The sequence below is a fragment of the Rhinatrema bivittatum genome, chromosome 2 (assembly GCF_901001135.1).
Source record: "Rhinatrema bivittatum chromosome 2, aRhiBiv1.1, whole genome shotgun sequence".
NCBI classification, from domain to species: Eukaryota; Metazoa; Chordata; class Amphibia; order Gymnophiona; family Rhinatrematidae; genus Rhinatrema; species Rhinatrema bivittatum.
Window position 1 is genome coordinate 543,897,099 of NC_042616.1, and position 25,656 is coordinate 543,922,754.

A 25,656-nucleotide genomic window follows, 5' to 3' on the forward strand; every position below is an offset into this window, starting at 1 on the left:
CACCTTGCAAATGTCTTCAATGGAAACATTATGAAGGAGTGCCACAGAAGAGGCCGTGGGCTGATGCAGTAAAGAGCGCTCAGGCTGAGCGCACTGTTAGCCCCCATTTGGCCGCACGTTTTTGACACGCCGTTTTTACCCCTTAAACAGTAAGGGGTAATAGCGTGTGGAAAACGCACGGCCAACCCCCCCAGAAACTAATAGCGCCCGCAACATGCAAATGCATGTTGAAGGGCCTATTAGTCACTCCCACGGAGAAAATTATTTTTCACTCAACGACAATAAAGCTCTAGAATTTGTTGCCAGAGGATGTGCTTAGTGCAGTTAGTGTAGCTGGGTTCAAAAAAGGTTTGGATAAGTTCTTGGAGAAGTCCATTAACGGCTATTAAATCAAGTTTACTTAGGGAATAGCCACTGCTATTAATTGCATCAGTAGCATGGGATCTTCTTAAGTGTTTGGGTAATTGCCAGGTTCTTGTGACCTGATTTGGCCTCTGTTGGAAACAAGATACTGGGCTTGATGGACCCTTGGTCTGACTCAGCATGGCAATTTCTTATGTTCTTATGTGCAGCAAAGCTACACATTTTAAATTTCAGAAATTAACGCCTGCCAAAGGCAGGCGTTAATTTCGGCCGGCACCGGGAAAGTGTACAGAAAAGCAGAAAAAACTGCTTTTCTGTACACCCTTCGACTTAATATCATAATGATATTAAGTCGGAGGCCCCAAAAATAAAAAAAAAATTAAAAATTAAAAATCTGCCCGCGGGTGGGACGACGGAAGCTCAGTTTTACCAGCGTCCATTTTCCAAACCTGTGGCTGTCAGCGGGTTCGAGAAACGATGCCGGTAAAATTGAGCGTTGGCTGTCAAACCCGCTGACAGCTCCCCCGCAACTTTTACTGTATCAACCCGTTGGTGAGCTTTTACTGATCCCATCAAGGAGGACGACAGTGTAGACTGGTAGCAGTATTGAATGCAAGAGGAAATCCAGTTAGAAAGTGTCCTTTTGGTTACTGCTACTCCTAAGGCGTTCGGATCGTAGTATACAAATAGTTGTGACAATTTTTGATGATCTTGAGTTCGTTTTTTGTAATATGCTAATGCCCTCTTACAATCCAGAGTATGTAAGAATTTTTCTCTTTCATTTCTGTGTGGTTTTGGAAAAAAAGTGGGAAGAGTAATGGCTTGGTTTATGTGAAAAGCCAAAACCACTTTGGGCAGAAACTTTGGATGTATTCAAAGAACCACCTTATCATGAAAGAACTGAAGAAAGGGCTCAAAACGCACCAATGCTTGCAGTTCACTCACTCTTTTTGTTGAGGTGACTGCTACAAAAAAAATAGTACCTTACAGGTTAGAAATTTTAGAGGAATTGATTGAGTCGGTTTGAAAGGATCCATTATTAAAGATGACAAAACCATGTTTATGTCCCATGGAACAGGTGGCTTTCGTAGAGGTAGCCTGAGATGAAGAAGCCCTTTCATAAGTCGAGATATGAGAGGGTGAACTGCAATCAAGGAATCTTCATTCCCATCATGGTAGGCTGCAATCGCACTGAGGTGCACACTGACAGATGTCGTCGCTAGTCCCATCTTGGATAAATGATGTAAACAGGTCAGTAACAGTGTCAAAGATTTAAAGGGCTCAATAGAATAACAACAAGTACACATCCCATGTACCATTTCCATTTCAATGCATAAAATTGTGGAGAATTGATGGCTTCCTCGATGCTATTAGAGTGTCCTGTATTTGAGTTGGAAGGGCCAAATTCTTTACAATTTCACGTTCAACATCCATGCTGTTAGATGGCATAAAGACTGTAGAAGATGAATGAGAGATCCCCCTTACTGAGTCAGAAGGTATGGTTCATGGCCCAAAGGCCTCAGGCTGTGTGTGGAATATTGTACAAGATACACATACCAAGGCTGTCTCGGCCACAGTGGACTTATGAGGATCATTTGCGCTCTGTCTTGAATCATCTTTTGAATTGTCCAACATATTAGAGGAATTGGTGGAAAGGTGTACACGAGACCAATCACCCATGAAATTAGGAAAGCATCCGGAGCTTCTCTGTCCTGACTGGGTAGTATAGAACAAAACCTTTGCAATTTCCTGTTGTGTTCCATCGCAAATAGGTCTATCCACGATAGTCCCCACTCGAGAAAGAGATTGTCAACTGTCTGATCTAAAGACCATTCGTACGGATGAAAGATTGTTTAGGCAGTCTGCCATCACATTTGCCAGAACCAGTAGATTAGTAAATTGAAGCAAAATGGACTGGTCGAGGGCCCATTCCCAAATCAAGACTGTTTCCCTGCACAGCATCTATGAACCGAACCCTCCTTGCTTGTTTATGTAAAACAGCCACTTGATTGTCCGTTTGAATCATTACTGATGTTCCCCAGAGAATGTGGCTGAACGCGATGAAAACATTCCTTATAGCTCTGAGTTCTAGCAAATTTATTTGGAGGGTTGTCTCCTCCTGGGACCACAGATCTTGCTTCTTGTATTGTAGCAGATGTATCCCCCAACCCTGGGTGGACACATTGGTCATTAAAATCATCTGATGAGGAGGTTGTCGAAGAGTTGTTCCTTATGTTAAGCTGTTCGGTTATAGCCACCACGTTGTCTCTCTTCATGGATGTAGCCATGGAGAGTCTGAACGACAGCGGCTAGAAATACTGAGCCCATTGGACTTTGAGCCCCCACTGTATTCTTCTCATATGGAACTTAGTGTGGGAAACAACATGGGTGGCCGCCACCATGTGGCCTAGCAGGGATAATACTTGACGTGCTGACACTGACTATATCTGGCGTAGTAATAGTTACAGGAGGAGAATCCTTTGAATCCTGTCCTCTGGCAAGAAAGCTCTCATTTGGATGGTGTCTATTCTTGCTCCAATGAACTGGAGGACCTGAGAAGGCTTGCGAATAGACTTTTCGTAATCAATCAGAAACCCCAAGGTTTCCAAGTACTGTATAGTTTCCTGTAGGTCAATCTGTAGAAGTGACGGGCCGGGGAAACTATGAACCAGTCATCCAGTTAAGGAAATATCCGAATTCCCTGGTGAAGTAAATGAGCCAAAGCTACTGCCAGGCATTTTGTGAAAACTCTGTGGGCCAATGACAGACCAAAGGGAAGTACTGTAAATTGATAATGTGCTGAGCTCGTCTGGAAGCAGAGGTTCTGCCAGCAGAAGGGGTGGATCGGAATGTGAGTGTAAGCATCCTTCAGATCCAATGAACGCATCCAATTGCTTGGCTGGATGAAAGGTAGAACTGACTTTAGGGAGGTCATTTTGAATTTCTCTCTTTAAAGATGCTTGTTAAGAGACCTGAAGTCCAGTATGGGTCAGACACCCAGAACACTTTGGAATTAGAAAGTAACAAGAGCAAAACCTTGCACTGATGTTCCATTCCAGTATTTGACAGATAGCTTTCTAGAGCAATTACTTCTGAATCTCCTGCTGTAACGTCTGGGCTTGCGACTAATGCTGGTGGAGAATGGTACGATGAGGGAGCTTGGGGTAGTCTCATAAATCCAGATATCCTTGACGGATAATACCGAGAACCCATTAGTTGAATGTTATCTTCCCCCATTATGTGTAAAGGTGACGTAGTTTGTCCCCAACTGGAGGGATAGGCTGTGGCTATTCCTTACTCAAAAAGATTGTGCAGGCTTTGCTGACACTAGTTGTGCTGGTTTTTGTTGCCTGCAATCACGAGGATGACCTCTAGACCAGTGGTTCTCAACAGGTGTTTCAGGACACACTGGTGCGTCGCGAGGTGTGTCACAGGGCCAGCAGATGGCTGCCTCCCTATCAGCCTGGGTGGGAGTTGGTTGATTACTCTTATATTGGGCCTTCTCCTATTTCTGGTCCAGTAGGAGGATGTTTCCTCCTTCACTCAAGATCAGAGCGAGACATTGCTAGGTCCTGCAGTTCTGGGCCTGATGGGATGCAAACTTGATCTTCCCCTGCTGAGTCTGGGAGTGATGCTGATGATGATCTCTTCACCCTGTAGAGGGTGGGGGAAAGGAGGTTGGGAATGCTGGGAAGAAGAAAGGTGGAATGGAGAGGGAATGTGGGGGCTGCTGAGAAGGAAGGGGTGGGAAACAGGGGGTTGGAAGAGTCAAGCAGAAGCACAGGGAAGAGGATGGGGGGGGGGAAATCAGGAATGCTGGACATGGATATGATTGTGAGCGGATGATTGAAAGTGGAATAATTGGGAGAAGTGCAGGATAATGGTATGGAAGGGGAGTGACTCAGTGCAAGACCATAATAGGTTTGTTTTGGGAACGTGCATTTCTTCTTTGTGCTTTGCATAGTGTAGGAGGATATGTATTTCTGTTTCTAGCTCTCCAGTTTTGCACTGCATGCAGAGTGGCTTTTTGAGGTTTCCATTGCAGTGGTCTTTTATTCTGTAGTTGGTGAAGGTTGGATCTGTATGTATGATTGAGGTGAGGTTTTTTACGAGTAGATAGGGATTTGTATCAATCATTGTTTCATTTTCTCATTCTCAGTAAGACATGCATTGGTGCTGCACTGCTGCCTTTTCAGAGGAAGGGCTATTGCTGTTTGAGTTCTTGGAATCAGTATTGCAATGAAATGGAAGGTTTCCTACACATGTGCTTGAGTGTTTGCTGATCAGGTTTTGTATTTTAAAATGTGACTGGTAGTAAAGGAGCTTGTGTTTCTGTTACTGAGATAACACCATAATTAAAATATCTTTTTTATATAGCGAGTTGTATATAAAAGGTCCTTGGTGAGGCCTCACCTGGAGTACTGTGTTCAGTTCTGGAGACCGTATCTACAAAGAGACAAGGACAAGATGGAAGCGGTACAGAGAAGGGCGACCAGGAAGGTGGAGGGTCTTCATAGGATGACATACGAGGAGAGATTGAAGAATCTAAATATGTATCCAGCATAGCTCTCTGCTTCAACGGCAGGGGAGAAGAAAAACTGATACTACACGCATATCCAGCATAGCTCCCTGCTTCAACGGCAGGGGAGAAGAAAAACAACCAATAAGGGCTGAATAACACAGTCTGGGTAAAACAAATAAACATGGGTGTAGCTTGCTTATTGCGGCGGTTACTACCCCTAACTAATCAAGCTTGATATTTCACTTGGTTGCAGCTCCATCACTGCTCTCTACATTCATGGTGGGGGTGGAAGAGAAATAGAACCAAAGAGCTAAGAGAAACAGATAAGTATGAGAAAAAAATGTGAAGCTTGCTGGGCAGACTGGATGGGCCGTTTGGTCTTCTTCTGCCGTCATTTCTATGTTTCTATATATACTCCCTGGAGGAAAGGAGGAGCAGGGGTGATATGATTCAGACTTTCAGATACTTGAAAAACTTTAATGATCCAAAGACAACGACAAACCTTTTCTGTCAGAAAAAAATCAGCAGAACCAGAGGTCACGAGCTGAGGCTCCAGGGAAGAAGACTAAGAACCAATGTCAGGAAGTATTTCTTCACGGAAAGGGTGGTGGATGCCTGGAATGCCCTTCCGGAGGAAGTGGTGAAGTCTAAAACTGTGAACGACTTCAAAGGGGCATAGGATAAACACTGTGGATCCATCAAGTCTAGAGGGCGTGAATAAAGTGGAGGCAGCAAAATACTGCACGGAGCGGCAGTAGCCACAGCGGCATTCAAACACTGCACGGAGCGGCAGTAGCCACAGAGGCATTCACGGAGCGGGATGCCAGTGGTTGGTGTTCCACCTTCACGGAGCAGAAGGATGGAGGGCTGCTATCTCCAAAAAAAAATAAATAAATAAAAAAACAAACAAAAAAATAAAAACAGGGGTGGGTAAGAGTATGGGGCAAGGGGGTGGCCTGCTTGTTACAGCGGTTGCTACCCCTAATTGAGCTGTATGTCACTTGGATGCAGATACGGAGCTGCTCTCTAAATTGGTGGTAGGGTGGAGGGGAATTAGGGCTGGAGGGTACTGGAAGCCAATAGTAACAGGTGGGAGAGAGAAAAAGGGAAAAAAAATGGATAAAGTGCGTAGCTTGCTGGGCAGACTTGATGGGCCGTTTGGTCTTCTTCTGCCGTCATTTCTATGTTTCTATGTATTTGAAATATCTTAGTTCTGCTTTGCATCCATTGTTTGTGGATGGGCAGGGGGGTGCAGGTTCCTGTGGATACAGAGTATATGTTTACATTTAGGCGCATGATGGTCAAGTGTTCAATGTGTCATGCCCATAGGCATTATCTGCCAACAAGAAGCTATCTGAAAAGTCAATGCCACTCCTTCAAATGCTTACTTAAGGATGGCCTTAATCCTTCTATCGTGTGCATCCTTCAAGGCTGCTCCTCCCTCCAGGGGAATAGTCACCCGCTTGGAGACAGCACATACAAGCACGTCAACTTTTGGAAAACACAACTGCTCTCTCACCACTGGATCCAGGGGTTACAGACCTTCTAAGTCTCTCCCCCTTTGAAATTAGCCTCTGGGGTGCCCCACTCAAGATCAATCAATTCTTGAATGGCCTCCATAACAGGGGGAAAAAAAATGGCTTTATGCAAATGTACCAAAATGGGATTTTTCTTTGGCTCAGACATGGCTTCAGCCCTAAGGACTCCCAGTATCTTCAGTGTCTGAGAAATCAGAGCTGGTAACTCTTCTCTATGAAAGAACCTCAACATAGTCATATATGGTTCCAATCCCGGAGGACTTTCCCCATCCTCCAGGGAGTAAGGATCGGCTTCTTTATTTATCCTTCTAAACCTTAAAGCAATCCCCAGTAGGGAGATGCACATCCACCATCTGTTGGAGATGGAGAATAGGGGTGGTGGGGGGGGGGGGGGCTGATGTCACTGCAGGGGTATATATACTGTGATGTCAGCTTTGCTCCATCTCCATCTGCTGGTAGAGGAGCATAACCCACTGGTTCTGGATTCAAGTACTTGGACACTAAGAAACAATAGTTATGACTATCAGTGATCAACATATGACCACACTGACAGTACTTGAAGCCCGGTTTCTTTAAAATTGGGTAGTACTGAAAAGTGCTTTAGTTGATAGCGTTTGCAAAATAATTCTCTAAGGAGAAAACAATTCTAGAAGAGTAGCTTCAAAACGTCAGTGCAAAGCATGGAGAAAAATAGGCTACGGTGTAATGGACCGCAGGAACAGCCACATAGGCACAGCAGAGCAAAGTTCTGTTCGAACAGAGAGAGAGAGCGGGCATTTCCAAGATGGCGACATAGATGGTTTTGTGCTGCCGCAGCTCCCATCTTGCTATTTCCTTCTACTAAAATCTCGATTATTTCCTCAATTTTTGAATCGTTATGCCGCATAAACGCAAGGGCAAGATCAGGGTGTTCCCGGCGGACCCTGGCCAGGCAGTGGAACAGCGTTTAATAACTCAGTACACAACCGCCCCACAGCAGCAACCGGCGGTGAGCCCTATTGGCGGAGCGCAGGGAGAAGCTACGATTTCGCCGGGGGAAGTCACCTTAAGCCCGCCGGATTCTAAGCAACCTCTTTACGCTTCCTCACCGAAAGTAACCACTCCTGCACAGATACTGACTGAGGAAGAAAACTCCATCGGTGCTGTGCCCGCGGGAAGAAATGGTGAAGTTTCGGGAAGTCTCCTTATCCACACCCGGCAGAAACCACGGGATCCCCCGGAGGCTGGGGCAGTTGGAGGTGTGGCCTCTGCGGCTCGAGAGGAACGCGGTACACCAGAGGAGTTTGGACTAAACAGCATGGAGGTGGAGGATTTGGTCAAGCCTGAGGTTGTCTCTTTGGATTCCCTTTGGGGAATGATGGCAGGTATGTCCAAATTAATCAAGGAACAAACTTCTCAAATTGTAAATCTGGGGAGGAAATTGGATTTGGTGGCCGGAGATAGTTGCCGTGTACAAAAAGAACAGGCACAAGCAACTGAGGCACTAAACCAGGATATGAAAAAATTACAGAACATATCCGCGAGTCTAGTGCGAGACTCCGATTTCATCAAGGCGTTTAGAAGCCGTGGAAAATTTCCTTAGACATTTGAACATCAGACTTCTCAATTTTCCTAAAATATTGGGTGAATTACCGATCGTGACCTTTAAAAAATATCTTCAAGAGACCTTAAAGATTCCACTGGAGCAAATACCTCCTGTGAAGAAAATCAGCTTTTTGATTCAAAGAACTGGTAATGTTTCATCGAGAGAAGAGGATGGGCCTGACATTGCAAACCTCACCCAGTACTTAGAAAATACTGAAGTAGAAATAATAGAAATAGCTGTGCTGTTCATATCATTATATTCGGAACAGGATTTCAGTATGATAATGAGAGCTTACTTTAAAAATATGAAAGAAATGTATTTAGGTCAACCGATCCGAGTATTTCCTGATTTATCCCGGCCGACTCAACTGCGTAGAAAAGTTTTTCCTTCTATGAGAGCGGAAGTCTTGGCACTAGGAGCGAGTTTCCATCTTCGCTACCCTTGTAGATGTGTAGTAAAGATTTCTAATAATGTTTGTTTTCTTTAACCCAGATCATTTGAGAGAATTCCTGATTAGTAAGAGTCAGCCTCCATCTACTTAGAATAAAAGAGTAATCTGTGTAGGAACTATGTTTGTGTTTACTTTGGTAATTGACCTATGATCTTCTCAAGTATAGTAAATACGCTCCCCTCAAAGTTACCTGTTTAGTTTCTACTGAGATATTAAAATGAGAAGGACTATGTCAATAGTTATATATCATGTGATTATATGAATATGATTTTTCTTATAATAATGTTTTCTTGTATTTATTTATTTGAAGAGTTTTATATACCGTTATTCGGGAAGCCATCATAACGGTTTACAAAGTGAATAAAATTTTTTAACAAAGAGGTTTTGAGATATCATAACATGTTGTAATTACAATAATAAACATAACCAAATAAGTCTCTGAAGATATAAGGTTGAATGTGGAGGGGGGTTAGTTAGGTTGAGAATTAAGGTTATGAGTTCATTTGAGAGTTGGTCTGTGTAGATGATTGGGGATCCATGAAGAATTTACGAAACAGTAAAGTTTTTAGGTCTTTTTTGAAGGTTTTTATATTGTGTTGAGATCTTAGGTCTTCCGGCAGAGTGTTCCAAAGGTTAGGGGAGGCGATGGAGAAGGCTCTCTCTCTTGTTGTTGATAGATGAGCATCTTTGATCATGGGGATTAATAAGAGGTTTGAATTGCTGGATCGTAGGTTTCTTGAGGAGTTTTGAAGAGTTATGTTAATGGTGTTAAGTCCTTGATGATCATTGTTAAGGATTTTATGGAGAATAGTCATGGATTTGTAAGCGATTCGTGCAGTGATAGGGAGCCAGTGAAGAGAGGACAAGATGGGCGTAATATGGTCATTTCTTTTTGTTCCATTTAGGACTCTAGCAACAGAGTTTTGAAGTATTTGTAGTGGTTTGAGGGATGAGAAGGGTAAACCTATTAGTAGGGAGTTACAATAATCGAAGGTGGAGAAGATAAGTATTTGAAGTACGGTTCTGAAATCATCAGTGTTGAGAAATGGTTTTAAATGTCTTAGGGTTAGGAGTCTGTGGTAGCCTTCTTTGGTTTTGTTTGATATGTGGTTCTTAAACGACAAATCTTTGTCGATGATAATTCCGAGGTTCCTGGAGTGGGAGGTAGGGATTATAGTTGTCATATGTTTGTCAGGAATTATCAGGGGTGAAGGAGCTGGGTTCTGTTTTTTATCCATCAATATAATTTCGGTATCTCATGAAACTGTTTCAAACAAAATTATATTTTGTGTATTTGTCTAAAAATCGAGAAATAAAGAATTAAAAAAAAAAAAAAAACCCAAAACAATAGTTATGACTATCAGTGATCAACATGATATGACCACACTGACAGTACTTAAAGCCCGGTTTCTTTGAAATTGGGTAGTACTGAAAAGTGCTTTAGTTGATAGCGTGTGCAAAAAAATTCTCTAAGGAGAAAAAAATTCCAGAAGAGTAGCTTCAAAACATCAGTGCAAAGCACGGAGAAAAATAGGCTAAGATGTAATGGACCGCAGGAACAGCCACATAGGCACAGCAGAGCAAAGTTCTGATTACTAGGAGAGAGCGCGAGCGCTCCACATGGTGAGCCATCAGATGATGTCACCCAGACAGCAAGGCAAGATGGCCACCAGATAGGACGCACGGGAAGCGAGCTCAGTGGCGTTTTTCCTTTTCACAATTTATATATAGAAAATGCCCCATACAAAACACAAGGGGAAAATCCGGGGAGCATTGACAAGCTCTCCTGTACTGGACCCTTACCAGCCGCATATTGAGGGCTTCCCTGGCTGGAGCAATCGGGACACCAGTGGGGTAAGTCACTGGAGGGGAGTAGGTTGAACGAGCAGGCTCCCCTTTGACCCCGGACGTCACCTTGAGCCCCGGTGAGCCAACCAGGCCCACGCACCCAGCACACATTGTAGAATTCCCGCCCGAGACGGCCCTAGCCAATTTACAATGGGAGCCTGAGGAATCTGTACAGGTGAGCCCTGGGATGAGAGGAGTTGGAATGTACATCCCACGAGGAGAGGAATCCTTTGCGGCGCTGGAGATGGGTCACGGAGGAGAAGAACAGACCCATATTGCTGATACCATCGCAAAGAACATGCAGCGAGGGGCAACACAACAGGAGATGGGTGAGTCCCATACAGAATCCATTGCAGTGAAAGTTAATATTGGGCAATCGGAGGATATCACACTTGGGAAAGTTTGGTATGCACTTAAAGCTATCGCTAGTGCTTTAAAATCAATTGCTCAGTCGATAACTGAAGTAAAATAGAAAACAAGAGAATAACATTCTGACTGGGACTTTTAATTTGAAAATTCAAGACCACGAGGAAAGGTTAAAGAAAATGGAGTCTCTGCAACAAGATTTTGTGAAATCAGAAACAGCAACAGAAAGAAGAATGGAAAAAGTGGAGAACAATTTAAGAATGTTTAACTTAAGAGTGAAACTTTCCTGTGTTCAGATTAATATCACCGGCAGAATTATTTAAAATATATATGAAGGAAGTACTAAAGATACCAGAGAAGGTGTTGCCTGTTTGCACCTCAGCATACTACTTGTCTCAAGGTGTTCCCGAGGCTACAGGAGAAAATATATCATCTATGGACATTTCTGAGATTTTGGAACGGTCTAAAGAAACAGAGGTGAAGGAAAGAAAAGCAATGTTAATATCATTTGCGTTCATTTCAGTTCGCAATTATGTCTTGAAAATGTTCTTGAGGAATAGATCAGCTCTATTTTATGGAGCAAAATTGTGGATCTACCCTGATGTAATCAAAGTAACGCAGCAACGTAGGAAGGAATTCCTTACTATGAAACAAAGGGTAATCGATATGGGTGCCCGATACATCTTAAAATTTCCATGTAAATGCTGCATAAGGGAATAATTATGTCTTCTTTGACCCCAAACAACTGAAGGATTTTATATTGGGACATCCCCAAGAAATTCCTGTTGAGTGATCGGCTAAGTAAATAATGGTTGCTCACCTATCTTTATGTCAATATATATTGAAATGTAGTTAATTTTCGTTCAATTTGTTCTTGCCTCCGTAATTCCTACATTTAGGTGTGTATTTGGAGGGAAATTTACCTATTCTCTTTATTTCTGGATATGATATCTAAACTGTTGTCTCAGAATATGTACCGAATTCTCATTAAGAATTGTTCATGAATGATTGTGAAAATTTTGAAAATAGTAAATAAAAAATAAAAAAAAAAAATGATGTCACCCAGACAGCTTGGCAAATTCAGCCTGTTTATTGACGGAAAAAGAGAAAGTGGCAAAGGGAAGAATGGTGCTCACCCTTCATGCTCTCCCATGCACCAGTCAGCCGGTGATCTGAGTCCTATAGCCTGAGAGGGAGATTTAAGTGTGCATCCATAAAGCATAAAGTGCGGAGCGCACTGTCACCCCGCGACTGGACGCGCTAGCTTTACCCCTTATTTGAAACATGAAGCCTGCCTCACAGGCCAGGAATCTTGGGTATAACAAAATGAACAAAACTGACAAATTCTACCAAAAAAAATATGAAATAGGTCCGCGGCTCGCGGGTCGAAAACCGGACACTCAATTTTGCCGGCGTCCAGTTTCCCAACCCATGGCTGTCAGCGGGCTCGAGAACCAATGCCGGCAAAATTGAGCGTCAGCTGCCAAACTCGCTGACAGCCACCGCTCCTGTCAAAAAAGAGGCGCTAGGGACGCACTGTGTCCCTAGCGCCTCTTTTTACCGCCGGCCCTAATTAAAATAAATTAAAATACTGACTCGCGCGCACAGGAGAGTGGCCTGTTTGCCCGCTCTCCCGCGTTTTTACTGTATCGGCCCGCATCTGTGGCCATTCGAAACGTGAAGCCTGCCTCACAGGCCAGGAATCTTGGGTATAACAAAATGAACAAAACTGACAAAATCTACCACAAACAAGCTTGTTACTAGATTTAAACAGTTCATCACTTAGGGGGAGTGCAATACAGCATACTGTAGACTAGACAGGAAGCAAGCTGACAATTAAAAAGAAGCCTCCTGGGAGATGTAGTCTGTAAGTGTTCTGAGTTTGTAAGTAGTAAAGCTTGGATGGATTATAGGTTAAAAGGTAGTCAGTGCTAGTAAAGATTAAAGCAAAAGTCAGCCTCTCTCACTCTCTGCACCGCAGACCTTCCCTGTTAACTCAGTGTCTTCTGAAGCCAAGTAGAATGTTCAGCTAGAACAACAGAACTGGGCATTGACTGATATTGTTTCTGTACACAGCCTCTTGCCTTTACACCAGGCAAAGTGAAAAGTCCCTTGTCTCTCAGCTGTGCAGAAAGTAGGAGGTATGCTTGTCTGAAATAGACACAAGTTAGTGTGAATAAAACCAAACATAAATTGGTTTGCAATAGAGAAAACTGTAAAGAGAAAAACAAGACATTGCAAAAAGGCACTGCCACAAGTTCATAAGTGAGACAGAAGAGTGTCTCACGGTGTAAGGGCCTAACCACAAGCCAACAAACTTTCATGATCTAGTCATGGACATAATCTCTGCCTGATGCAGAAGAGGGTGAGCTCCCTCTGCTCTCTTTCCCTTTCAGTTATTGTCAAGAACAAGAATAGCAGCCAGACCACAACAGATACCTGTCACCTCCATTCCTAATAAGCCAAGAATTAGTTGCTAGCAAAAAATTATTCCAAACACAGTCATGCAGTTCCAGGGTAACACAATATTTATCAATGTCAGCAGATCAGGGAGGAGGAACAAGCATGCAGGTACTAATAAGGCTTTCCTGATCTCGGACTATGGGCTCTACAGACAGAAAGAGCCACCTGACTCTTTATTTTATTGGGTGGTTAGTTATAGATAAACATGCTGTCTACTCCACAGTATCTAGTACAAGTTATTTGATGAATATTATTCTCAGACTTCTCCCATGTCATCTATATTTCCAAGTACACTTCCTGTAACAAATTGACAGGAAGTAAGCTTGTGAGCTCATAGTCAAGAAAAATCTCCCCTGGAGTTGCAGTTCCCAGGCAATTTGAGCCAAAGATCCATTTAGAGGTAATTAGTAACCTGAAGCCAATTAGGAAACCTTCAGCTAGTGTATAAAGCCCAGCTGTTAGTGGAGAGAAAAGGAGAGGTGGCAAGAGGCCTAAGATATCAGGAAGAATGAGATCTTGGAGAGCGGCCATAAGCTTACAGGTGAATTTCACCAGAAGGTTCTCTGTTTGCATGAAAATCAGGGCCAGTTACCTGTTGGGATGGTTAAAGTGCAGAGGCTTAAGTTCTGAGGCATACAGAGTAGCTTGTAATTGTGTTTTTAATAGCCTGCTTAAATGCCCTGCTGTGTTAAATCACACACAGGCCGATACAATATAGTGCGCACAGCCCAGTGCACAGCCTGACACACTAGAATAACTCCTGATGCAATAATGGGATTAGCAAGTCTAAAACGCATGTCCAAACCAGTACATAGCTAACAGTGTTCATCACATGTAAATGCCATGTAGAAGAGGTTATTAGCTATTACCCCGGAGCAAAAAAAATCATCATGCGCACATTTTAACATGCAAAAATTAACTAAGTATTGTAGCACCTCAAAGCGCCACAGAAAAGTAAAAAAAAAAAAAAAAAAGCTGCTTTTCTGTGGTTCTTCCTATTTAATATTGTTGCCATACTAAGTAGGAGGAACCACAGGAAACAGGATGAAAAAAATCTTGGCAGCAGTCATGTTAGGGAAACGGAAACTAAATTTACAAGTGTCCATTTTCCTAAATGGCGCACAGCTACTGGTTAGGAAAACAGACACTCGTTTACTGAGGATCCATTTTCCTTTCTCGTGCACAGCAACATCTCCTGGGCGCCCGATGCCATGGATGCGCTAGGAACACACAATGTATCCTTAGCGTATCCTTTTTAGCGCTACACCTCATTTGCCTATTGCATTGGGCACCCAGGAGAGGAGGAATGTGCACGTGCTGAAAAACGTGCATCCAGTCTGGATGCACGTTTTTTCATGCTCAATATTGCATCGGCCCGAAAGAGTTGGTAATTCACAGACAAAGCAAGTTGTGACATACACACGTGAAACTGTAAAAAAAAGCATGTAAAACAGTACATGAATATCCTGTGTTGTCTTTGGAAAAGGGAGAATTAAGTTCCTGCCTCGGCGAGATAATCCAGTGACACCTAGTTTCAAAAAAAACTGAAATTCTACTATGCAAAAGTTAATCTAGTCCAATGAATTTCACGATACAGTTAAGACATGCTAATCTTCACAACAGAATATCAATCTCATCAGCATTCAAATTTTGGATCATCTACAACAGCTGGATGTGTTCAGATTATAGCAGTATAGAAAGGTACCAAAGACAACCCCAGTCTCCTGCATTTTTCCAGGAGACTCCATGTCTGCTCTATTTCCAATCTCCCACTTGCAGCCCTTGATCTCTCAGGTTAGTGGGACAAAATACTGGAACGGCAAATAGCAGAGCACTTAATATGCCTCTCTGCCAGCAGTGGTTTTGGTGCCACGGGAACATAGCAATGATTTACAAACTCTCAGTCCCCAGTGCTGCCTTCTCTATAGTGTACATGCATGGAACACGAGGAAGGACAGCATATAGAATCGGGTGTATGCACAGCTCTTCTGAATCCCTCTGACATAAGCAGACAATAAGACATAGTTGGAGCTCCACCAGCTACATCTCCAGTCATCAGTCACAATTAACCTTGGAGAACTGGGGCTGCAATTTGTGAGGAAAGGAAGAAGAAAGAAATTAAGAGAAAGGGGATAATGGCAATTAGGATAGATGAGAGAATGGGAATGAACCAAAGCGAATGGAAGTTAGAAAAGGGAACGATGCCATAGAGAGGATAATTGTTACATGAGAGTAAAGTGTGTGAGATTTAGTGTGGAAGAACAGGAGAGAGGAGAGAAAAGAAAAGGGATAATTGCTGGAGGTATGAGAACCAGAAAGATGATGGGGGTAGAAGAGAAAAATCTGATAAAAAAATATACCAGTTTAACCTTTTATCATATCAAATAGCCATTAAATCTTGTAGGACCCTTACTCCTAGAGTCAGTATCCAAATCGCACTCTCATATGGTATAGGGTCACTTTACTTTATTTCAATTCACTATATTTTGTTCATTTTTTATATTTTTTTTTGTTGTTAAAATTAAAACAAATCTCTCAAACATGCTGACGAACTCTAAGTTGTCAAAAACTCATAAGAACCAACGTAATACATTGTGAAGCAATAATGTAAATGTCAAGTCACAATCAAAAATATTTCAAAAATGTGATACTCATCGCAAACTAGATCGAAGTCCCGACACGATTGCGTTTCGAACCGCAAGGTCCTGCTTCAGGGGAAAAGACTCCTTCCAAGCTTCCTTTCAGGCCGATTCAGTAAAGTCTACTGGAAAGCGGACGAACGGCCACTCGCCGGTGCGCGCGATACAGTATGCAAATTAGGTGGTGCGGTAGAAACAGGCAAAACGAGGCGCTAGGGACACTAGCGCCTCCTTTTAGCCCAGAGCAGCGGCTGTCAGCGGGTTTGACAGCCGACGCTCAATTTTGCGGGCGTCAGTTCTCAAGCCCGCTGACAGCCACGGGCTCGGAAACCGGACGCCGGCAAAATTGAGCGTCCGGTTTTCGGCCCGACAGCCACCGGCCCATTTTAAAAATTTTTTTTTTTAACCCTTCGGGACCTCCGACTTAATATCGTCATGATATTAAGTCGGAGGGTGCACAGAAAAGCAGTAAAAACTGCTTTTCTGTGCACTTTCCCGGTGCCGGCAGAAACCAGCGCCTACCTTTGGGTAGGCGCTAATTTCTTAAAGTAAAATGTGCAGGCTTGGCTGCACATTTTACTTTCTGTATCACGGGGAATACCTAATAGGGTCATCAACATGCATTTTGTTGAGGGCGCTATTAGGTGCCCCAGGTTGGACGCGCGTTTTCCACCCCTTACTGAATAAGGGGTAAGGGAAAACGCGCGTCCAAGAGCAGGTTAACAGTGCGCTCCATCGGAGCGCACTGTACTGTATCGGCCTGTTTGACATCCACTGAGATCTATTTTCATTCCATCAGCATAGTTCCAAATGGCTATTACTTCATCCACTTCTTCTTACGCGGTCTGCGTTCAGACTCGCACATTTGCAAGTCTGAACGCAATGGAACGAAAACAGATCTCAGTGGATGTCAAAGTTAGGAAGCTCGGAAGGAGTCTTTTCCCTTGAAGCAGGACCTTGCGGTTCGAAACACTTTTTTTTGATTGTGACTTGACATTTACTTTATTGCTTCACAACGTATTACGTTGGTTCTTATGAGTTTTTGACAACTTAGAGTTCATCAGCATGCTTGAGAAATGTTGAGATTACTTACCTGATCATCTCCTTTTCCTTAGTGTAGACAGATGGACTCAGAACGAATGGGTATAGTATGCTCGTGCTAGCAGTTGGAGACGGATCTGACGTCAGCACGGGTGTATATATACCCCCACAGGAAGCGTAGCAACTTAGTAATCTTCCTTGCAAAAGCTGTTATGGATGTGTGTACTGACGCTAAGTGAAAAAGGATTCCCCTGACCGATTGACAGTGGCTGGAGACCACCAGCATTCCCAACCGGAAGGCGTTAACACCTGGTAGAGTGTACGCTCTTATGGAAACAGATGACATGGCTGACCTTGAATCGGTGAAACCCATGTGCACAGGCAGCTGGGCGGGATGCTGAGTCCATCTGTCTACACTAAGGAAAAGGAGATTATCAGGTAAGTAATCTCAACATTTCCTGGCGTGGAGCCAGATGGACTCAGAACGAATGGGATGTACAAAAGCTTTACTCCCAGCCTAGGCGGGAGGCTGCCTGAGGACCATGTAGGACCGCCCTCGCAAATGCTGAGTCCTCCATGGCCTGGACATCCAGACAGTAGAACCTGGAGAAGGTATGGAGGGAGGACCACGTTGCCACTTTACAGATTTCTGCAGGCGACAGCATCCTGGATTCAGCCCAAGATGCCGCTTGTGCTCTGGTAGAATGAGCCTTAACTTGCAGAGGTGGAGACTTCCCGGCCTCCACGTAAGCTGCTCTGTTAACTTCTTTAATCCAGCGGGCCATGGTGGGCCGAGAGGCAGCTTCCCCTTGTCTTTTCCCGCTGTGCAGGATGAATAGATGGTCCGTCTTTCGTACTTCTTGTGTCACTTCCAGATATCTGGGCAGCAATCTGCCAATGTCGAGATGGCATAATAAACGCCCTTCTTCAGATTTCTTCAAACCCGCCGTGGTAGGCAAGGATATGGTTTGGTTAAGATGAAACTGTGAAACCACTTTAGGTAGAAAGGAGGGAACCGTCCGAAGATGAATAGCCTCAGGAGTGATCCTGAGAAAGGGATCCCGGCAGGACAGTGCTTGTAGCTCTGAGATGCGGCGTGCAGAGCACACCGCCAGCAAGAAGACCATCTTCAAGGTTAGAGAACGGAGAGACAGACCCCGAAGGGGTCTGAAGGTGGATCCCGCGAGGAAATCCAAAACAAGGTTGAGGTTCCATAAGGGCACAGGCCACTTCAGGGGCGGACGAATATGCTTGACTCCTTTCAGGAAACGAGAAACATCTAGGTGCTTGGCAATAGTCTTGCCATCCCTCCTGGGACTATAGCAAGACAGCGCAGCCACCTGAACCTTGATGGAGCTGAGGGAGAGACCCTTCTGAAGTCCATCTTGCAGGAAATCCAACACAATAGGGATTGTAGTCACATGTGGATTGGTGCCTTGAGTGTCGCACCATGCTTCAAATACTCTCCAGATCCTTACGTAGGTGAGAGATGTGGAAAACTTGCGAGCTCGGAGGAGTGTATCTATCACGGGCTCCGAGTAACCTCTTTTTCTTCAGTCTAGCCCACTCAATGACCAGACCGTAAGAGAGAATTGAGCTGGATCCTCGTGGAGGATGGGACCTTGACGTAGAAGGTCCCGGAGAGGAGGCAGGGGAAGAGGTTCCCCTGCCAATAGTCTTCTCATGTCCGCGTACCAGGGTCTTCTTGGCCAGTCTGGTGCCACTAGAAGAACTAGGCCCTGGTGTTTCCGAATCTTGTGGATGATGGCGCCCAGCAGAGGCCACGGAGGAAAGGCGTATAGCAGAGTCCCTGGAGGCCATGGCTGCACCAGGGCATCAATTCCGTGAGAGAACGGATCTCGCTTGCGGCTGAAGTATCTGGGTACTTGCGCATTGGACTTGTCCGCCAGTAAATCCATGTCCGGAATCCCCCAGTGATCCACAATCATCTGGAAGGCTGTGGGTGACAGCTGCCACTCTCCCTGATTTAGGCTTTCTCTGCTGAGGAAGTCTGCCGTGGTGTTGTCCTTCCCGGCAATGTGGACGGCGGAGATGTCCTGAAAATTCGCCTCTGCCCAAGCCATCAGTGGGGCGATCTCCAGAGATACCTGACGGCTTCTGGTTCCTCCCTGACAGTTGATGTATGCCACCGTGGTGGCGTTGTCGGACATCACTCTGACTGCTCTGTTCTTCAGTCTGTGAGCAAATCGAAGGCATGCCAATCGGACTGCCCGGGCCTCTAGACGGTTGATGTTCCATGCGGATTCTTCTCTGTTCCACCGCCCTTGTGCGGCGAGTTCTTCGCAGTGTGCTCCCCAGCCGCTCAGGCTGGCATCTGTAGTGAGCAGAGTCCACGTGGGTGATGACATCTTCGACCCCCTGCTCATGTGGTTGGACTGCAACCACCACCGCAACTGGGTCCGTACTCTGGCTGGCAGAGGAAGGTGCGTGGAATAGTTCCGCAAGCGGGGGCTCCAGCGAGAGAGTAGGGAGTGTTGTAACGGTCTCATATGGGCCCTTGCCCAAGGTACCACTTCCAGGGTGGATGCCATGAGGCCGAGAACCTGCAGGTAATCCCAAGCTATGGGCCGACTGGCTCCCATCAAGTACTGGATACGCGTCTGGAGTTTTAACCTTCTCTTGGTAGTGAGACTGACTGTGTCTGCCTGGGTGTCGAACTGTACTCCCAGGTATTCCAGTGACTGGGAAGGCTGTAGACAACTCTTGCTGAGATTGATTACCCAGCCCAAGCTCTCCAGAAGGGCAATCACTCTGTTGGTTGTCCGATGGCTCTCCTCTCGAGATTTCGCCCTGATCAGCCAGTCGTCTAGGTAGGGATGGACCAGAATTCCTTCCCGTCTGAGTGCCGCTGCTACCACTACGACCACCTTGGTGAAGGTCCGCGGTGACATGGCCAACCCGAAGGGCAGAGCCCAGACTTGGAAGTGGCGTCCCAGAACCTTGAAGCGTAGGTAGCGCTGATGATCCGGATGGATCAGGATATGCAGGTAGGCTTCCGACAAGTCTAATGCCGTGAGGAATTCTCCTGGCTGTACTGCGGTCTTGACGGAGCGCAGAGTTTCCATGCGAAACCTCGGGACCCGTAAGTATCGATTGACTGACTTGAGGTCCAATACAGGCCGAAAGGTGCCCCCTTTCTTGGGTACCCTGAAATAAATGGAATAGTGTCCAGAATTCACTTCCCAGGCAGGTACTGGGATGATGGCTTTCAAGGACAGGAGCCTCGCCAGGGTAGCTTCCAATGCTGCCTTCTTGTGTGTGGGACAGAAAGATTCCACAAACTTGTCTGGAGGGAGATGATGAAAGTCCAGATAATACCCCTCTTGGATGATGGCGAGGACCCACTGGTCCGACGTAATCTCGACCCATCTGGGGTAGAAGAGGGTTAACCTGCCCCCTATGGCTCCGTCCCCCAGATGGATCGGCGGATTCTCATTGTGAGGCGCGGCCGGGACCGGAGCCCGGGCCTGCTCCCCTCTTGCGCTGCTTGGTCCGAAAGGACTGGTTCCTGGCCTGAGGACGAGGTGCCTGGAAGCGACTCCTGTAGGGAATGAAGCGCTAGGAGCTTCTACCCCTGGAGGGCCTTGGAAAGGCGCACTGGTTCCTTCTGAACCGATCTTCCGGCAGTCGAGGTACTGGAGAAGCGCCCCATGTGCTGGCCAGTTTATCAAGGTCGCTGCCAAACAGGAAAGAGCCCTTAAAGGGCAATCTGGTGAGGCGTGTCTTTGAAGGCGCATCAGCTGACCATTTCCGGATCCAGAGCTGCCTCCTGGCCGCTACGGAGGATGAGATCCCCTTGGCTGTTGTTCGGACTAGGTCTGATGCAGCATCCGTGAGGAACGAGAGAGAGCGGACTCCATGTCCGCTGCTGGAGCGTTGTTCCTGACCTGTGACAAACAGGCACGCGTCACCACTGTGCAGCAGGTCGCGATCCGCAAAGATAAAGCTGCCACCTCAAAAGTCTGCTTCAGAATGGTGTCCAGTCGCCGGTCATGAGGCTCCTTGAGGGCCGCCCCCCCTTCAACTGGAATGGTAGTGCGCTTGACCACAGCGCTAATCAAGGCGTCCACCTGAGGGCACGCCAGCAGCTCCTGGATAGCCGGTGCCAGTGGGTACATGCCCGTCAGGGCCTGACCCCCTTTGAATGCGGCCGCCGGCGCAGCCCATTCCAAATCTACCAGTTGCTGTGCTGCTTGCAAGAATGGAAAATGGCGGGCTGTAGGACGAAGACATTCCAGCAGGGGGTTCTGCGCAGAGGGCACCGTAGCGCTGGGACCTGTAATATCCAACTCCGCCAGGCACTGGGACACCAGGTCCGAGAGATCCTCCTTAGGGAAGAACCGCCTCATGGTTCTATATGGCTCAATCCCTGGGGGAAGTTCCCCCTCGTCCGGGAGTTCAGACTCGTCCTGTGAAACCTCCTGGTCTGACTGATCTGGAATGTCCAGCGGCGGGAGGTCCCGCTCACGATAAGGGCGTGAGGGTCCAGGAACAGGATCCGCTGGAGCCACCACCGCAGCGGCCGCCGCAGTCGCAGGCACCGCAGGGACCGCAGAAACAGCAGGAGCCGCAGGGCCTGGACGGGAAGCCGTTTGCATCTGTACAAAGGCATGAATCCCCTTAAAGAGATCCACCCAGGAAATTGAAGCAGCCTCTAATCGCCGGGGTACAAGATCCCCCGGGATTCCCGATTGGTCGAGACTGAACTGTCAGCAAATCGTGGCTGTCAGCAAATCGTGGCTGAGACTGGTCCTGACCCGAGGGTCCCACAGCCTCCTCACATTGGGCACATAGAGAGTCTGGCTCTTCACTGTGCGTGGCTCGAAGCTGGCATGTAGAGCAGAGGCCGAGGGCTTTAATGCCGGAGGCCGGAGGCGCCCCTGCTGAAGACGCTGAGGCGGTCTGTTCCATTGAATAATATGCGGCAGCAATATGCGCTTAATACAACAGGCGCTCAGCCATATGCGGCTAACAATATACGCTCAATGATATGCCATATGCGCTCAGCAATATGCGGTCATGAATACACGCTCAATTGTATGCAATATGCTCTCAGCAATAAGCAGTTAGCAATACACGCTCAATGTCATTCAATATGCTCTCAGCAATAAGCGGTTAGCAATACACGCTCAATGTCATTCAATATGCTCTCAGCAATAAGCGGTTAGCAATACACGCTCAATGTCATTCAATATGCTCTCAGCAATAAGCGGTTAGCAATACACGCTCAATGGTATGCAACATGCACTTAGTAATAAGCGGTTAGCAATATACGCACAATGAGGAATAGAATATGCACTTAGTCATAGATCTGCGCCTATCACGGGCGCTCAATACCTGACCAAGACCACAAAATGGCGCCCTCCACGGCGTGCCACGCTGCCGATCCTCGGTTCCTCGGAGACCAGAAGTAAAAGCCGTACACCTTACCTGATCCTCGGCGCTTCCCGGCTGGAACCCGGGTGGTCTCCGGCTGCGGTGGGAGAGGGGAAATACCTTCACCGCCGCGTTTGAGGATATGCACCCACTGCCTCGTCCACGCCGGGACCGAGGCGCTTCGTAAGCCTCACCTGAACCTCGCCCGGGGGCTGTGTCCCTGCCGCGAGTCGGCCACCGGACCGAGGACTTAAACCTCCGGGGGATCACGGAAATCACCCCGGGAAACTCTACTGGGGGAGGGACCTTAGGGTATCACCGCAGGAGTGCGGGGCTCGATGCTGTAGAAGTTGTAGTAAGTAGAAAATAGAAAGTAGATTTGGAAAACACGCTCAGCAAGCATGCAGGCTCTCCAAACTGCTTTGGAGACGGAAATTACTAAGTTGCTACGCTTCCTGTAAGGGTATATATACACCCGTGCTGACGTCAGATCCGTCTCCAACTGCTAGCACACTATACCCACTCGTTCTGAGTCCATCTGGCTACACGCCAGTAAACTTGTTTTACTTTAACAACAAAAAAAAGATATATAAAAAATGAACAAAATATAGTGAATTGAAATAAAGTAAAGTGACCCTATACCATATGAGAATTCGATTTGGATACTGACTCTAGGAGTAAGGGTCCTACAAGATTTAATGGCTATTTGATATGATAAATAATATACCAGCTTAACCATTTATCAGATTTTTTATGTTCACAAATAGAGGTTCACTGGAATACACATTTGTCTGGTTGTGGGTGTTTGTGATTGATATCGTATCTCGTGCCCACATGGCGCCTTTGGGGAGTAGAAGGGAGCAAGAGAGATGGAGATTAATAGGGAAAAAGCAATAACGAGTGAAACAGGGAAAGGACTAGAATGTGAATGATTTAGGACATAGGTGCCAACTCTGTAAACGTAGTGGTTACTAGAAGACCCCCAATATTGTGCAAACTCCTTCACTGTGATCAGAGAAATGTAATTTGTATTAAAGTTAATAGATATGCAGGCCCAAAAATGTTGTTTCAATCTTTTTAGATTTTTGAAGGGCTTTAAATCTGAAAATCATTTTGTTTAATGTTTATTTTGTGTTATCTTTACAGAAATGAAATAAAGAGATATTTCCCCGGCCCCACGTCACGACTGACGGCTGGGGGGGGGGGAGGAGGAGACTAGAAAAGGAGGAATTTGATTCAGATGGCAGCCAATGCTGGGCCCTGACTTTTAGGGACCAAGTTACTGATACACAGACATTAGGGAAAAAGTGCAGGACTGCTTCTGTGGTCAAGTCCAAAAGCAAAGAATGTGCAAACTGCAGTCTGAATTATCAAGAACACCGCTCACCCTGTAGAAATGTTGCTAGTAATAATTGTCATACGATTTTACAGTAGCTTTGTTTAGAATGTTAACATTACTACCCTTAACATAAGGTTTGGGGGTAACCTGCATGGAGCGGCAGTACCTACCCTTAACATAAGGCAAGAAACTGCACGGAACGGCGGTTACTGCCCTTAACAGGTGCATGAAGGCCAGTTATTACCATAAGAAATTTGCTGGGCAGACTAGATGGCCCAAATACTCTTTTTCTGTTGTTATTACTAAGGAAGTGAGGGAGGGAGGCAGGGAAGTCCTATAGACAAGCCCCTGTTTTGCCCCTCAGGCCCCAGGCCCAACTCCAGGCCTGCCCCTCAGGCCCCAGGCCCAACTCCAGGCCTTGGGCTTCCGGGGCACTCCTAGAGTTGGGCCACAGACCTGCCCCGCAGGCCCAACTCCCAGCCTGCCCCGCAGGCCCAAGGCCCAACTCCCGGCCTGCCCCGCAGGCCCAACTCCCGGCCTGCCCCGCAGGCCCAAGGCCCAACTCCCGGCCTGCCCCGCAGGCCCAAGGCCCAACTCCCGGCCTGCCCCGCAGGCCCAAGGCCCAACTCCCGGCCTGCCCCGCAGGCCCAAGGCCCAACTCCCGGCCTGCCCCGCAGGCCCAAGGCCCAATTCCCGGCCTGCCCCGCAGGCCCAAGGCCCAATTCCCGGCCTGCCCCGCTAGCCCGAAGCCCAACTCTCGGCCTGTCCTGCAGGCCCTGAGCATAACTCCCGGCCTCCTCCTAAGGCCCACATTCTTACCCGTGGCCTGCCCTGCAGGCCCGCGGCTTATCTCGCGGCCTGCTCCGGAGCCTCCCCTGAACCCTCCCTCCCCATTTCCCGAAATGATGCCGATGCTAGGGACGAGAACTACCCCAGCCCCCACTTACCTTCCCGTGATGTCTGTAAAGTAAAATGAGCAGTAAAGATACCCACTTGCCTCTTGCTCTATCTGACGAGTCTTCATAATGGCGCCGGTCGGCCTGAGACCGGCGCCATAGCAACTTTAAAATGGCGTCGGTCTCTGGGCTGGCCGGCGCCATTTTTTGTATACGGACATAAAAAACTGTCGTACAGGAAAATGGCACCGGCCACCCGTGTGACTGTCGCCATTTTCTTGTACGGACGCAAATTTGTATGACCGTACAAGAAAATGGCGCTGGCCGGCCGTGACACCGCCTCCCTCCCTCCCTCCCAAAATAGACCGCCTCCATTTTAAAGTTGCTATGGCGGCGTTTTTAGAGCTAATTAGCGCCATTATGAAGATTCGTTAATTAGGGCAAGAGGCGAGTAGATGTTCCCCACGTCTCTTTTTTTTTATGTAGCCGACACTATAGGAGGGTCTATTTCTAGGCCGGACTTGCGGGTGGAGCGGCTGAATCGTCCCGCCCTTTTTGAAGACATTATCCTATTCTCGGCTGCCCCTCCCGACATTACAGGAGGAGTACGTAGTGGTCAGGATGGTTCTTGCTTCCGGAATCATTTCGCAAAGGGTGGAGAGAGGAGTGATCAGAGGAAGTTCCGGGTTAGGTCGCGGGCTTGGTGCATGGAGTTGTTTTGGTTTGTTTGTTTTTTTTTTAATCAAAATGTTGCTATTTGAAAATATAATGAAACGAAATAAGAAATGTCTTTGATATCTCTTGTTTCGTTTCAAGCGAATGCACATGTTGAAAAGTTGGTTTCTTTGCTTGACTGGGGTTACCCAGCGTGGTGAAGCAATGGAGTTGACAGAGAGGTAAGATAGAATATTTAGTAAGAGAAAATGTTAAGGGTAAGCGAGATTGCTAAAATACAAAGAGGCGCAAGAAAGTGAAACAGAGGGATGATGGAGGAAGATGAGCAGATAGACGTTAAGACATGCGAGATGGAGGGATGATATACAGATAAGAGAGGACAAATGTAGAAAAAAATGAAAGAAAAATTCAATGTTGGATTTATTTAACAGTTTTTTATACCGACCTTCATAGTAAATAACCATATCGGATCGGTTTACATTTAACAGAGGGTATAACTGAAGGAACAATTCAGGTAAACAATAAATAACCAT

The 25,656-nt window shown here is 46.4% G+C and overlaps 1 protein-coding gene and 1 long non-coding RNA gene across 4 annotated transcripts in view; one reads left to right on the top strand and one right to left on the bottom strand.

Moving 5' to 3' along the window:
• The window catches only part of ZNF407 (zinc finger protein 407), a 1,322,856-nt gene extending 1,298,147 nt beyond the window's left edge, over window positions 1–24,709 (bottom strand). For 2 of the 3 annotated variants that reach the window (XM_029590864.1, XM_029590863.1), the window contains exon 1: window positions 24,500–24,704. The gene's annotated coding sequence lies outside the window, so the exon portion shown is untranslated. Of the gene's footprint in view, window positions 1–24,499 lie in introns of all 3 variants that reach the window. The other variant, XM_029590865.1, reaches the window with a different exon arrangement.
• Window positions 24,710–24,879: 170 nt separating this feature from the next.
• LOC115085171 overlaps window positions 24,880–25,656 on the top strand; it is a 37,210-nt gene continuing 36,433 nt past the window's right edge. The window contains exon 1 of the long non-coding RNA XR_003854750.1: window positions 24,880–25,169. This is a non-coding gene — a long non-coding RNA (uncharacterized LOC115085171). The remainder of the gene's footprint in view (window positions 25,170–25,656) is intronic.